The sequence below is a fragment of the Chrysemys picta genome, chromosome 14 (assembly GCF_011386835.1).
Source record: "Chrysemys picta bellii isolate R12L10 chromosome 14, ASM1138683v2, whole genome shotgun sequence".
Classification (NCBI taxonomy): domain Eukaryota; kingdom Metazoa; phylum Chordata; order Testudines; family Emydidae; genus Chrysemys; species Chrysemys picta.
In genome coordinates, this window is record NC_088804.1 from 32834121 (window position 1) to 32846862 (window position 12742).

At 41.2% G+C, this 12742-nt stretch overlaps 1 protein-coding gene across 4 annotated transcripts in view; it reads left to right on the plus strand.

Annotated features, from left to right (window-relative positions):
• Positions 1-12742, plus strand: part of WWOX (WW domain containing oxidoreductase) — a 674139-nt gene that overhangs the window by 492140 nt on the left and 169257 nt on the right. The gene's annotated exons all lie outside the window — the stretch shown is intronic.

Sequence of the window (12742 nt, forward strand, 5' to 3'; positions counted from 1 at the left end):
GGGATGTGCTGGCCGCAGCTGCCCGCCGCCCCCATTGGCCCAGGACGGCAAACCGCGGCCAGTGGGGGCCGCGATCGGTCGAACCTGCCACGTCAGCAGGTAAATAAACTGGCCCGGCCCGCTAGGGTGCTTACCCTGGCGAGCCGCGTGCCAAACGTTGCCGACCCCTGGTCTATAAGGTGCCACAGGATCTCTTTTACAGATCCAGACTAACACGGCTACCCGTTTGATACTCTTCCCATAGATTCCAGGAGAACCAACTGCCAGGGACAGGGCAAAATGTGTGAGCTCTTGGTACAAGAGCAGTGGGAGGTTGTCTGTGTATGGGTCTGGTGGCCATTACGGTTCTATGGTCTTGAGTGTTAGAGCGAGACACGAGATTCCTAGATCTGAGGTCGGTATACATTGGAATGGAGCAATTCCCATCCCAAAAGTTTCTTAATATTCAAATACTATCTCTCTTCAGGCATCAGGTGTTGTAAGTATGTATACATTGCAACCAGTATAGCCTCAAATTCCTGAAAAATCATATATATGCTTCACTGTAGCTGTGTCCACGGCAAACTTGGTTTCAACACAACTCCCCTTTTCCCTAGTGCACATCAGCCAGAGTTTAGCAACTCTTATAGATGTATAAATACAGCAGGATACTGATTAAATGGACTAGTTCTGATTTCAGCATCCATGCTTTTAGAAGTTCTGCTTCGAAACTGTAAGTTGTCCTTCGGAGAAAAAGGGAAATCTATTGTATTTGCAAATCTGTCTATACTGATTATGATAGTAATGCGAAAGAACGCTCTCAGACTTCTCTTACTGGAATGAATATGGAAATAACAGTTTTGTTTGGTCTCATCTTAGACTGGCTTCATTAAGCAAAACCAGTGAGCAGTTTCTAAGAAAACTTGATGGATTGTATTAGCAAAAGTCTGTACGTCACTCTGTACTGACTTTCAAATCACACGAGCATAATCTCTGGTTAGAGTAGACATGTTTTATTGTTTTGCATTTTTTCTTTAATTGTGGAGAAAATAAACAGTTTATTTCCAAACCTGCCCTTGGCCTGATTGTCTGGCCTGTTTGTCTGTCTATCCATCATCCATCCATCCATCCAGGTTTTTATATTAGCACCTATCACCTGAGAATGTTTGCTAGTACAATATAGGCCACATTTCCAACCAGATTTTATACTTATCTCTACATTACACATTTTGGTAGGAAAAAAGGGAGTTTTTCAACATCTTGTTGAAGAATGGTGCTCTTAAAAAATACACACACACAACATAAGGGAGCTTCTCTTTCTCTCTCTCTCCGCAGGCAAAACACTGTTGTTTGAACAGACCTTAACTGCTAAAAAGTGCTGTGTCAAAATGGATGAAGGCAAGAGGGGAAAAATACATTTGTTTTTTATTACTTTCCTTCGGTGATTAACACTATGTGCTTATAAAAGTCCTGATGTAATATCTGACATAATTGCTTCATCTAAAAGATGTAGAAGAGGTTGACGGTATTTATCAAGAAGAATTGAGGAAAATTAAAAGTTTGAGTAGAATTCCTAAATAAGTAAATAAGTGTACGTATGATTTATGTGGTTTACATTGTTCCGCCAAGTACAAAGGTATTCGTAAAATAGTGAATTTAAAGAATTACTGAAATAGGAAATTGCCCAGACTGAAAACCACTTGCACGTGTATAGGTCCACATAATGTAGGTGGGAGTCTTCAGCTTTCTAACTTCTTTCCTATCACAGATACCACAGATACTGACTTTTGTTATGTGTCCAGGAAGGGTTTTGCTAAGTAATAAAAATAAGACTTTTAAAATAGCACTTTTCATCCATAGATCTTAAAGGACTTTACAAAGGTGCATAAATATAATCACCCCCATTGTATAGATGGGGAAACTGAGGCAAAAGAGGTTGTTAATTGCCTTTGGTCACAGAGCCAGGAATTGAGCCCAGTTTTGCTGACTCCCAATCCAGTGTTCTGTCTACTGGGCATGAACACCTCCTCTGCCTACTCAGGAAAATAGTGTCTAAATCCATTATATTACATTATTTAATTTAATGGGCTCTTTTCCCATACCATTGCTAAGCACCACTGATGGTCCGACTTGGTCGCGTCTCCTTTCATCTGTCAAGATGTTGGGCAGCCATAAAAACCATATATAAATTAAACAGTTTCTTTCTTTGTCCGTATTCATGTTTACTTGGGCCCAGTTCATAACAAAGTTCATAGATCACTGGTGATCAGAAATGGGGATTGGGGGTTGGGAAGAAGAGTCAGTCCTGAGAGAGCTTCCTTCCTTTGTGTCTCATTCATCATGCAGAGTTGATGGATCAGGCAGGGGGAGTTTCATTCAGCAGCAGGTCTGTGGCTCTGGCTATTAGCTGTGAAAAGAGAAGTCCGGATAAGAGAGAACACTGCCTTTCTCACGTCTTGCTTTTCCTCTTTGTGAAAACTGGAAGGATTAGGCTGCCCCTCTATCAGATCTCCTGTAAGCAGAGGGCATCACCACATTCTTCTTAAGACATGGGACAGTGAGGAAAAGCATGACTGGAAAATCAGAGCAGCCTCTTCTCTTCATCCATTGAGCAGGGGCAGAGGAACCGCCTGTGAAAAGATCCCATTTCTCTTCAGCTGGGGAAGGCTCACATATTGGTAGATTCCCCCCTGTTTCCTGTCTGTAGTGGGCAAGACTTAATGAAAGGGGCCCACCTGTGTCTTGCAGGAAGGGGAGTATGCATCCAACACTGAGGCATGTGTTTTAAAGATGGTGTGGGTTCTTGAGGGTGAGAAAAAGAGTGTTTCTACTATGAGGGAATATAGGAAGGCAACATCTGAGGAGGAGAGAAGTCTCTACTATGATCCTGCTCTCCCTTGAAGGGATGTCAGCAATAAGTGCCTGCAACATCTGTCTCTTACAGTTGGTATGAATTCAGTTATGTAACAAGTCTTTTCCAACTCCAGACTCTATTATCCCCCATAGCACAACCAAGTGGCATGTGTATTTGGTTAAGACATTGTCTCCATAATTCTTCACAGCTGTTTATGGAAGCCATGCACTGTGTTCCAGAATTCTGACATGGTCTGTGCCATTTCTAAGTTAGCCTGACCTTGTTTATTAATCCTATAACAATTATCGTTATGCCTACTATGCCATGAGGTTCCCCAGTGTCAGAATAAACAGCCAATGTTCTCAGCAGCTGCAACTGTTCCACTTGTCAGAAAGCCTCCCGCATTAGTTCTCTGAGATCTTACTTGACAATATAATTTTAGAACTTAGTATGATTTTAGAGACACTTTAGTTGCCATCTATAAGTGATGTGTATGCTATATCTCAAACAAAAGGAAGAACTCTGTGGAGAGTAGAAGCCTGCAGTCTAACTTGGGGAAATTGAGCCCCATGGTGGAGCTGCCTAGTATTATTGCCTAGATATGCTGTCTTATGTCTCTTCACTGTATCATTTTGGAGCTTTGGGTGTGTTACCAGATTTGCCCCGTACTTTGGGGTACCCTCATTTATTAGGGTTACTCTTGGGGGGGGAAGGGGACTCTGTAATTCCATCAATGTACTGCTTGTGTCACTTGTGTTTTCATATGGAGCTCTACTTCTCCCTTCTGCAGGTTCCCTCCCAGTAGAGCTATCCTGCAGGACCTAGGTTCCCCAGGGCTGGGTTTCTCCAGCCCCAGAATCAGATGAACACACACACACACACACATTAACAGAGCGCATCTGAGCGGACCAGGTCAATCAGCACTCCCAAGCTGACCCCTTATATGTCGGCAGGCTGGGTCGAACAGCACCTTCAAGCTGTCATCCTCATATGCCAGGGGCATCACACCAGAATAGAGTACGCCTGAGCAGGCTGGGTTGAGCAGCACTTCCAAGCTGCCACCCTCCTATGCCACATGTTCAGCATGTCCCTATCCCCACTTTTACGTTACAATTGTTCTGATAGTAACCCACTTGATGAGCAAACCCCACAGGACTTTTGGGCATTACAGGGATCTTTAGCTTAGGTAAGAGGAGCGTTGCTGCAGAGCAAATGGAGAAACCAAAAACACAGAAGAGAGAGAGAGCTATGTGGCACCCTAAGACAGCCTCTACAGCCTGCCTGAGTGAAACTGTTCCAATATACACCTGCCTATTGTCGTTTGAAAAAATGTCAATAGCTTGTGATGGCCAATCATTCATGACCTATTGAAAGTTTAGGGCCATCCCACTGTTCTGGAACAGCAGGGCACTGCAAGCTTATTGTATTTACAGAGCTTAGTTTCATCTAGATATGGTGGTGGCTGGTTGGGATAGGAGATGTGCTGAGGTGAGACCAACTAAAGTTCTTATTTTAACTACCGACAGTCTAACTCCTCTGCTGAAAGTCCTTTACATTCCTTGATGGGGACTAGAATACAGTACCACCAACATAGGGGAGGAGTCCAATAATGAGCCCTGATTGCTGTAGGCAAATCTAAAGTTACACTACAAATAGTTGTATACAATGTTGTAGCTGTGTTGGTCCCAGTATACTAGAGAGACAAGGTGGGAGAGGTAATATCTTTTATTGAACCAGGTTTTGCTTCATCAACAGAAGTTGGTCCAATAAAAGATATTTCCTCACCCGCCTTGTCACTACTTCTACTATATCGCAACAAGGGCTTCTGTTAGTTCAACTCTGAAAATTGCAACATACCAAATACCATGAGCCATATAGTACAACAGAATTCAGCTTTGGTCCTCCAAAGAAACTCCCAGTTGACCAGAAATATATAGCAAATAGCAATTCTGGTGTCTATCTCAACAGAAAACAAATGGTCTCTTGTAGACTACTTTGACTAGAAATCTTAGAATCAGACTCTCTTGCTTCAGTGCCCCTAGTAATATTTCACTTATGTTGGTGGGTTAAGATGCTGTTTGCTTCCCCCAAAGCAATGTTTTGCCACTGTAAAGCATTACACAGGGGAAGCACACATTGCTCTAGCAATGTTTGCTGGTTTAACGGCATTCTGTCATTTGGAACCATTCTCTTCAGGTTTATTTCTGTATATTTGGCTCAGCAGCCACCATTTCCCCAGTGCATGAAGGTTTGAAACTTGATTATTTCATTAAAAAGGGGATAAAGAATAAGACGGAGCATATATTATTGCCCTTATATAAATGGATGGTACACCGACATCTTGAATACTGTGTACAGATGTGGTTTCCTCATCTCAAAAAAGATATACTGGCACTAGAAAAGGTTCAGAGAAGGGCAACTAAAATGATTAGGGGTTTGGAACGGGTTCCATATGAGGAGAGATTAAAGAGGCTAGGACTTTTCAGCTTGGAAAAGTGGAGACTAAGGGGGGATATGATAGAGGTATATAAAATCATCAGTGATGTGGAGAAAGTAGATAAGGAAAAGTTATTTACTTATTCCCATAATACAAGAACTAGGGGTCACCAAATGAAATCACCTTACCTAGTGTTACCAAGCAGCAGCAGGTTTAAAAGAAATAAAAGGAAGTTCTTCTTCACACAGCGCACAGTCAACCTGTGGAACTCCTTGCCTGAGGAGGTTTTGAAGGCTAGGACTATAACAGGGTTTAAAAGAGAACTAGATAAATTCATGGAGGTTAAGTCCATTAATGGCTATTAGCCAGGGTGGGTAAGGAATGGTGTCCCTAGCCTCTGTTTGTCAGAGGGTGGAGATGGATGGCAGGAGAGAGATCATTTCATCATTGCCTGTTAGGTTCACTCCTTCTGGGCCACCTGGCATTGGCCACTGTCGGTAGACAGGATACTGGGCTAGATGGACCTTTGGTCTGACCCAGTACAGCTGTTCTTATGCTCTTATGTTATTATTTCTGACCTGACAGGGGTCCCTGGGAACTGAACCCTGGACATCAAAGCACAACATAAAAATAACTTAAAAAGTTAATTTTATGTTCAAGTACCAATGAAATTATTTGGGTTTTTGTAGGATTGGGCAGAGAAGAATAATATTAATGAATAGACTTGCTAGCCATGTAGAAGCTTGAAGTTTGAGCCTGTTCCATGGTCCTAATGAAAATAGGACTGTCCCTAGAAAGAAGGTATGGTACTGCACAGTGTGATACCAGCCTGTACATTTTCCACTTTGCTTACTTTGTCATTAGGCTATGGTTAAGCATGATTAACAATCCATGTCCAAGGCTTTATATGTTTTCTTTTTTTTTAGCAGTAGTAAAACACAGTAATAGTGTATTTTGCTACTGCTGTTGAAAGGAAATGTCTTTGTTCACTAAGTAATTAACATGTTATTGAGGTGAAAATGCAATAAATGTGTCATAGAAGGCAAGGAGCCAAAAAAATTGAAGACCAGAAAAAAAAATATAGATATAAGAGTGTGTGTAGGTACAAAATAACTATCTATTTCAGTAGCTTAATTACCAGTTAATGAAATTATCAAAATAAATAATATCTTTTGAATTGAGTGATACAGTATATTATATAATACAGTGTGTATCTATCTATCTATATAATACCTCATAAAATATCCTCTTATATGGTGTTTTTCATGACTAGCTCTTGAAGCACTTTACAAAGGAGGTAAGAATCATTATCCTCATTTTGCAGATGGGAAAACTGAGGCAGAGAGCCATGACTTGCCCAAGATCACCAGGATCTTGGCCAACCTAGGAATAGAACCCTGGTCTCCTGAGTCCCAGTCTCCAGTAGATAACACTGCCTCTGTTGTGTAAATCTTCATTTCCAACCCTTCTTACAAAACTGGTTATTTGGTCAATAGACTATACAGGCTCTTTCAGAGTTGTGCACATCTTTGCTATGCTATCTTGTTAAATCTCCTGCCGGTCCCTAGTATGGAAGCAGACTAGGATAATACTATAGAGAGGCATGTTGTAATTATCCTGCAGTAACCAGTTTGAAATTAGGAAAAGGCCAACCCTATATTAGTTCACTGGGGCAGAGATGTACCTCATGGAGTAAAACTTGAAAAGCAAATTCTGCAGAACTGGCACAGAGAGATGTTCATTTTACCTGTACCAGTAAAAAACTGCTGTTACAGGTAAAAATCTACCACACGAGGAAATCTCTTTGTGCGCTCAGGAGATTGACCCCAGTGGGAAGCAGGTGGCATTTCCACCACTGCCCTGCATGAGTTTTCCTGGGCGGGGGCCAGCTTGAGCTCCTCCTGCAAAGAACCCCCCAGAGATCCTGTGAATCAGCAAGCTCTCTGAGGACATCTGTTTACTGGCCACTACAGTCCACTCTGATGCTGCATGAATCCCATTTGCTTCTTGTAAATGAGGCTGCAGCTGTTTTGTGCCCCCACAGCCTGGTCTGATGGAGTATGTTCTGCCACCTAGAACCTCCACAAAGATTTACACCAGCATAGAACGCACACCCATATGAAATGTCTTGAAGTTCCGACTGCAACAAACTTGTTTCTTGTTTTTTGTTTTTATAAACACATTAAAGTACAAGTTTAGAACGGAACACTCACTTGCTCTTAACTACACAACTATGGCTTCAGCAGGGACCACACTAGAACATGAGTGATTGTTTTCTTTAATTTCATTTAATTTCATTTAAGACGGCAGGAAGGAGAAGACGGGGAAGATGCACATTAATTGTTAAGACATAAGTTACTGCAGCCCTGGGGCTGACTTTTGTGTCCAATTTTCAGGCAGCTTTCTGTAGTACTGCCCTTTGTGAGTTATGTGCCTTAAGCACAGCATTTTCTACAGCAAAATGTGAGGTTTTTTCCATCAAAAGGAGACCAAAATTCACAGTTTGCCTGTGCTCACAGTATGTGTGTATGAGTATTTTCTTGGATGCTCCATGAATTATTTTTTTCATGAGAAAAACCCTTAGTTTAAACAGATCAGGGGGTTGTGCTTAAATTGAGTCAGTATTCAGACTTGAATAAAATATTTTAATTACTGTATTACGTGTTTTACCGTAAAGTTTCAGTTAGGAATTGTAAATGAGGATCCTAATCACTATGGCCTGGTTGCTACTGTATATATGACTATAAAAGGCCTTTGTACATACGTATTTACATAATGTATTCTTTATGTTTGTGTCTCATTAAACCTAGGAGTTTAATAGTGATGTCTCTGGACCTCTGTTTCTGCCTTTCGTTTATTTCTGCCCTCAGAATCTTTTCACTTTGAAGTAAATAACTGATTTTGCTACACTTCTTAGTGCTATAGAGCGCTGTTAAAATAATTGTATCTACACTTCCCAAATGTATGAAAAATTAGAATTCTTGGGAAAAGATTTTGACATCCTCTGAAAAGAGGATAATGGTGTAGGCTAACAAGGAGAAATCTGTACACTTTCCTTTCAGTTTGATCACTTATTTTATACCGGTGCATTACTGTTTCTTTAATGTTCGCATATAAAATTCAGTTAAATGTTGTTCCTAAGAGCTGCAGGCAAGTTCCCCTGAAAATACCAAGATAATGAACTTGAACCTGAGCTTGCTCCATCAAAGAAATCATTACACACAATGTGTTTTAGGTTTTGGCTTTAATTTATATTATTTTTTTGTCTGTGAAATGAAGAAAGTGCATCTTTAAGATGATATGTTTGTTGAATCAATATGTATCTGTTGGTATTGCTAAGGAATTGCCTTTCTGCTTTCAAATCTCTCCACAAAATACCTGAGTAGGCATAATGTCAAAAATAGAAATAATCAACATGTATTTAAGGCTACTCAAAAAATCCATTTAAAAAGTAGGAATGTGTTTTTCAGGCATTTTAGGACCATAAATTGAAACACAAGTATTCAAATTATTTTTTTTCAAATCTACTCAAACCTATATTTATGTAGCAATACGGTGAACTTTTCTTGTCGTTTGCATTTACGTTTTTTAGCACTTCTGTATTTTAAGACTCCAGTGACCCATAAAAAAGAAAATACTCTAATTTTCAATTTCTTGGTACTGAATATTTCCCTTCCACTGGCTTTGTTTTTATAACAGTTATTTTTTAAAAGAGAGAAAAAGAGAGAGAACAGGGGAGCAGGGCGGGAACTAAAGAAAGGAATGGATAACTTTGGAAAGATGTTATTAAATAACCATCCTAGAATCTAATAGGATATAGTCAAACATTTAAAACAAAAACACAAACACAGTGGGGAGAAGGGAGATGTGGAGCCTCAGACCAAATAAGGTGTCTTCACTTTGAACCAGCCCTTCACTTTCTTTAACTTAAAGCATTTAGCTATAGAACTGTTAATGGCGCTCAGAAAGTAAATGTCTGCAATAAGACCAGGGTCCAGAAAATGAATATTTTTCAAACTTCACCAATCAACAACCACAGAGGGCTCTCAGATGCCATTATCCGGCACTCAAGTCCTGAGCTTGGCCGTGCCTTCAGAGGAAAACTATCGCATAGAACTTTTTTTTTTTTTCCAGAAATCATTTTCATAAAAAGAGCCATCCTTCAGAAATCTATGGTCCCTGAAGGAGAAATCGTGAAGCTATGATGATTCACCTGGCCTCAGGGTGCATCATCCTAAATGAAGGATCAAGAGTACCTGTGGAAGGGCAGGTACAGGAAAGTAATAGCGGTAATATCCAGGAAACAGCAACTCCTTCTGAAGTTTGATTTATTTATTTAATTTCTTTCTTTTTTTTCTGTTCAGAATAGCTAGAAAGTGCCCAGCCACAGTCTGTGAGTGCTCTGCCAAGTATTTAAAATTACATAACCAAAATACTGTACAATCACCTTACCTAGTGTTACCAAGCAGCAGCACATAATCAAATATTACCATCCTCACACATAAGCCTATACCTCAATCCCTCTGTTCAAAGGCCACATGATACAAATGGGCCCTGTGGCATTCCCTGAAAGACAACAAATCCAGGGAAATTCAAACTAGGGCTGGGAAGACTTTCCAGAACACCTTGCCAGCTGACTCCCTTCTGTTATTTTAAGGGGGAACCTAGCAACAGCACCTCTGCTGACCGCAGCTGTGGTAGTGTATCATGAGGAGGGAAATGGTCAATAAAGGAGGTGGGTTCCAAGCAACTTATGGCTTGTATAGATCCCAGTGTAGATCCCAGAGCACAGGTGTCATGTGCTTCCTATAGGATGCTCCATACCCCTAGAGGTTGGCTTCCATATGCACCAGGTTCCAGCTACTGCATAGATTTGGGATGCACCGCCATGCAGAGCACATTGCAATAGTCTAAACGTAAAGTGACAAAGGCATGGATGATGGTAGCTAGGTCAGCATCTGAACATTAAGGCTGTTCCCATCTAGTAAGGTGTAGATAGCAAAATGCCTTTTTGACCCTTGACACTGCCTGGTCTTCTGAACCTTATCAGACCTCTGAGTTATGAACTCAGATTACCAATGGCAGTTGAATGTGCTCTCAGTCTCAAAGGGCAGAAACATTTGCCACTATCTCTTCTGGTTGTTTCTCCCAACTACCATCATCACCTCGATCTTGTCTGAATTGAACTTCAGCCAGCTCTTCCTTGCCCCAATCTCTGCCAGACACGGGTCAGTCTCTCGTCTGCTCCTGCTGGATCAGTCAAGAAGAAGGAAAAAAGCTGAATATTATCAGCATATTAAAAGCATCACAACCCCAAGTCTCCTCACTAACCCCACTAATGGCCTGTTATTTATATGGCATTGAACAAGAAGGGAAATAAATAGAACCATACAGTTCCCCATACTAGGGAGATCTTGGAAGTGATGAGCCATTGCCCAATAGAATCTTTTGAGACCGCTTTGCTAGGGAAGAATGAAACCACCCCAAGACAGCCCCTCCATTGCTGCTGGAGACCACGGAAAAGCCAGCAACGCCTCATTTATGGTATTCAATGGTATTGAAACAATTCCAATAATATTCATATGAACACCTGATCATCCTCCATTGGCAGGAGTTCATTGATCAACATAACAAGGGCAGTTTCTGTACCAAACCCAGGTCTGTACCCACACTGAGAAGAGTCAAGAAAATCTGAGGCAATTGGATGCTGTGAAAGTTGTCCTGCCAAAAACTTCTCATAACTTTACCCATAAAGGAAGGCATGACATTGGCCTATAGTCAGCTAGATTGTTTAAGAGGTGATTGCTTGTGGAACGGAAGCACCCAGGCCTCCTTCAGCTGCATCAGCATCCTGCCCTCCCTAATGGAGGCATTGACAATTGCCAGTAACAGAGCAACCAGCAATTCCTTGATGGCCTTCACCAGCCTGGAAGGACACAAGTTGTGTACTGAAGTACACCTCCAGCTCCTCAGTCAGTGACAAATTGATCAGATAAGATATTGCATCTGTAGTGGCAAGATAGGAGGTAAATGCAGATAGTTTGACCTGAAACCACAAAATATATAGAAATTCATCACAAAAGGTGGGGCTTGATTTAGCTCTTGAATGCAGATGGGTTGCATTAATCAAGCTGTACACCACTTAGTACAAATCTGCTGACTGAGATTTTGCAGATGCTATAGTACAGGTACAGAATCCCTTTTTGCTTCCTGTATGGCTATAGCATAATATTTCAAACCCACTTTATAATGTAGTCTAACAATTTTGACCCTGGACTTTCATATTAGCACTCTAGCTGTCTTCCCTCTTGCTTCATTTGTTACATGCCATCAGAAGACCAAAGTGACCTGTGACAATACAGCCATTGACGAGGAGGCCAGGGGCCACATGATCAAAAAGTTAATATACAATCCTACTAAACCATCAACCAAGTGTTGCTTTAGGGAAAGTAAAATCTCCCTCTCAAAGCCTTCTGGCTCCATTAGCCTCCGAGGGCAGAACTTGAAAACAGGCTTTTTTTGCTCCAACGGGACAGTTGAGCCCCATCCTCCCAATCTTCAATCCCAGCCCAAACACCAGATCAAAAGTATAACTAGCAAAGGGCATCATTCTGTAACTTTCTCTAGCAAAGCTCTGATTGTCCTTTGAAATACCCCACTTATAGAGGTCTGTTCCCCCTAACCCCGGTTCAAGTGGCTGTGAATTTAACCCTTCCTCAAAGACGGTAGAACTGCCCTACGTTCTATGTGCAGCTGTTGTGCTTCAAGAAACACTCTAAGTGGTGGAGAGGCAATTTGTATAGAGTTACTTGGCAACACAACGAGGGACCTCTAACAGTTTCAATGTTACCTATTTTACTACACAGCAACCTCTTCTCTTAACTCCCATCTCTCTTGACTATGTGCCGGTTAAGCCAATGCTGCTTTCTTGGTTCTATAATGATTTTAAGTCCTACTTTTAGAAGATGTATCCTCTACTGTAATATAAAAAACTCATCACTATTTACTTTCTATTTCTTTCCTATATCTGCCACAGTAATATGATTCTAGAAGAGTGGAGAGAGCAACTTGAAAACATAGTCTTTGTCATAAATGCAAGGAAAATTACCCGTCTGCTGACAAGGAGACATCTGACCCAATATCGTTTCTGGGGAAATTCAAAACATTCATTATAAAATGTAGGTGCAAAGCAGCAACCACCATCTGTGAAAAAGGCTACATTTTCTCTGGAGAGAACCCTGGCAACACTTAGGGTGGAACATATCTTCATGCAAGAGAGTTAGGGAATATTAAAAGAAGTGGGGAGAAGATGCATCAGGATTCTGAGCAGTGGGTGGGGACGGAATTTACAAAAAAGTGAAAAAGAGCAGAATGTGAACTGAGTGGGATGGATGGATCTGACACTCATGGGAGAGGTCATACAGGAGAACATAGCCAGCAGGAGTTGGGAGAGATTTGAAACCAAAATTCTC